The following is a 2,996-nucleotide window of genomic DNA, read 5'->3' as shown; positions in this document are numbered from 1 at the left end:
TTGGGCAAATCACTTCACTTCTCTGTGCCTCAGTTACCTCACCTGTAAAATGGGGATTAAGACAGTGAACTCTGCATTAGACATAAACTGTGTCCGACCTAATTAGTTTCTATCTACCTCAGTGTTTAGAACAGTGCCCGGAACCTTGTAAGCACATAATAAATACCACTAAAAAAAAGAGTGCTGAGGACGGAAAACATATTTCTAGACACTACAGGAGGAATTTATTTTCTCCCTGGCATTCATTGTTTATCTCTCCTGTTGTGCTCCTCATCTATGTAGGTCTGCACATTAATAATAATAACTATTATTATTATTATGGTACTTGTTAGGCACTTACTATGTGCCAAGCACTGTTCTAAGCACTGGGGTAGATGCAAGATAGGTTGGACACAGTCGCTGTCCCACACAGGGCTCATACTCTTAATCCCCATTTTCCAGATGAAGTAACTGAGGTCCAGAGAAGCTAAGAAGACTTGCCCGAAGTGACACAGCAGACATGTGGCAGAGCCAGGATTAGCCTATAAACTCTAAGAGGTCGGAGTCCGGGTTTTGAAATTTCCCGTATTTCCCCGAACCTGCTAGTACAGGAGGCTACTCCTGGCAGTTACAAAACTCTTGGACAATGCTGATGAATGAACAAATCTAAATATGGAGAATTGCCTTTGGTGTTCATAATAGTAGAGGTAGTAGAAGTAATTGCCTCTCGGTCACACCTGGAGAGTTTTCAGTCCTCTACCAGTCTCAAGTACGGGAGGGAGAGTCAAGCAGAGGCATATCCATTCCATTCCTAGCTTGGCCAGTGGCTAGTGAGTGGAAGACAATCTGCTATGAGTCAAAACTCTCCCATGCTGGGCAATAGCAGCACGGGAGAGAGTTAAAGATGGAGACTCAGGTTTACTGCATGGAAGGAGGCAGCGGTAAACGCTTTCCGTATTTTGACCAAGAAAACTCTATGGATCCACTCCCAGAACGACTGCAGATGGAAGTGGGGATTCTGGGAGAGATGCGTCCATGGCGTCGCTATGGGTCGGACACGATTCGACTGCATAAGACAACAACAACAACAACTAGTAATAGTAGTAGTAGCAGTAATAGAACCAGCAGTAGTAGTAATAGCAATAGCCATAGAAATAGTAGTTCATTTTTAGCAGTAGTAGAAATAGTAGCAGTAGTAGGACCTGGGTTCTAATCCTGGCTCTGCCACTTATCCACTGTGTGATCTTGGGCAAGTCACTTCACTTCTGTGCGCTTCAGTTACGCCAACTGTAAAATGTGGATTAAGACTGTGAGCACTGTGTGGGACAGGAACTTTAACTGACCCGATTTACTTGTATCCACACCAGGCCTCAGTACAGGGCCTGACACATAGTAAGTGCTTAACAATAATAATAATGGCATTTATTAAGCACTTACTATGTGCAAAGCACTGTTCTAACCACTGGGGAGGTTACAAGGTGATCAGGTTGTCCCACGGGGGCTCACAGTATTAATCCCCATTTTACAGATGAGGTAACTGAGGCACAGAGAAGTTAAGTACCTTGCCCAAAGTCACACAGTTGACAATTGGCGGAGCCGAGATTTGAACCCATAACCTCTGACTCCAAAGCCCGGGGTCTTTCCACTGAGCCATGCTGCTTCTCCATAATAAATACCACAGTTATCATTAGTACTAGTAGAAGAAGTAGCAATAGTGGTAATAATTATAATCGTTGATTGGACAGAGTCCCTGTCTCACGTGAGGTAGGTCTAAGGGGCCGGTCTCATCTCCATTTTACAGATAGGGAAACTGAGGCACAGAGAGGGTAAGTGACTTGCCCAAGGTCACATGACACAATTCCCCTGACTCCAAAAAGCAGTACCCACAGTAACTTTCTGTCAAAAAATGACCAACCACCTCGGCAGTACCTGATCAAGACATTCGCCCAGGTCGCTAACAAAGTTTGCTGCTCAAAGTCAGAGAAACCTCAAAGGGAAATGATTTTACCCTTGAGAAGACAATCTATACCATGTCCTGGCAGTTTCTGTTTATTGCTTTACTCATGAAAAGGAAGAAACATAAAATAACATCAATCCTTTTCAATAAAACGGCTGTCCAATTGGGTGGCAAGAAAGAAGCATTGGAGCAGGGAAAATGCCCATTTTTACAAACTTTCTTTCCAACCAAGTCCCCCGAGAACCTACTCTGGTCATCCAGGTTCATGTTATAAGCTGGGGAGGTGTGAGGAGGCTGGGATTTTCACCATTTTCCACCTCCACCAGTTCAGTCTGAAACAGTGGCGGTTCTCAATTGGATAGGCAATTTTGTCCTGAAGGACAGACCCCCAGGGTTTTTTAATTTGTCCATCTTACCCCTTCTCAGCTACTATGTAGATGAGAAGCAGTGTGGCTTAGTAATTAGAGCACAAATTTGGGTGTCAGAAGGATCTCGGTTCTAATCCCAGCTCTGCCACATCATCATCATCATCATCATCATAATAATAATAATAATGGCATTTGTTAAGTGCTTACTATGTGCAAAACACTGTTCTAAGAGCTGGAACAGATACAAGGCGATCAGGTTGTCCCACTTGGGGCTCACAGTCTTAATCCTCATTTTACAGATGAGGTAACTGAAGCACAGAGAAGTTAAGTGACTTGTCCAAGGTCACACAGCTGACAATTGGCAGAGCCGGGATTTGAACCCATAACCTTGACTCCCAAGCCCGTGCTCTTTCCATTGAGCCATGCTGCTTCTCTGCTGTGTGACCTTGGACAAGTCACTTCACGTCTCTGAGTCTCGGTTACCTCATCTGTAAAATGGGGATTAAGAATGTGAGCCCCATGTGGGACAGGGACTGTGTCCAACCTGATTAAGTTGTATCTATCCCAGGACTTAGAACAGAACTTGGCACATAGTAAGCGCTTAGCAAGTGCCATAATTATTCATTATTATTATATCCTCTTACAGTGCTCTTAATTGTTTCAGTGATCATAGAATCCCCGAGAAGGAATGC

General features: G+C 44.0%; 1 non-coding gene across 1 annotated transcript; it reads left to right on the top strand.

The window, feature by feature from the left end:
* The first annotated feature begins 700 nt into the window (after positions 1-700).
* LOC119937379 lies at positions 701-836 on the top strand. Its single transcript, XR_005454053.1, has one exon. It is a non-coding gene; the product is annotated as a small nucleolar RNA SNORA7 (small nucleolar RNA).
* The last annotated feature ends 2,160 nt before the right edge of the window (positions 837-2,996 follow it).

Source organism: Tachyglossus aculeatus, chromosome 14 (genome assembly GCF_015852505.1).
Source record: "Tachyglossus aculeatus isolate mTacAcu1 chromosome 14, mTacAcu1.pri, whole genome shotgun sequence".
Taxonomy (NCBI): Eukaryota; Metazoa; Chordata; class Mammalia; order Monotremata; family Tachyglossidae; genus Tachyglossus; species Tachyglossus aculeatus.
This window is presented reverse-complemented; position numbering and strand designations above follow the sequence as displayed.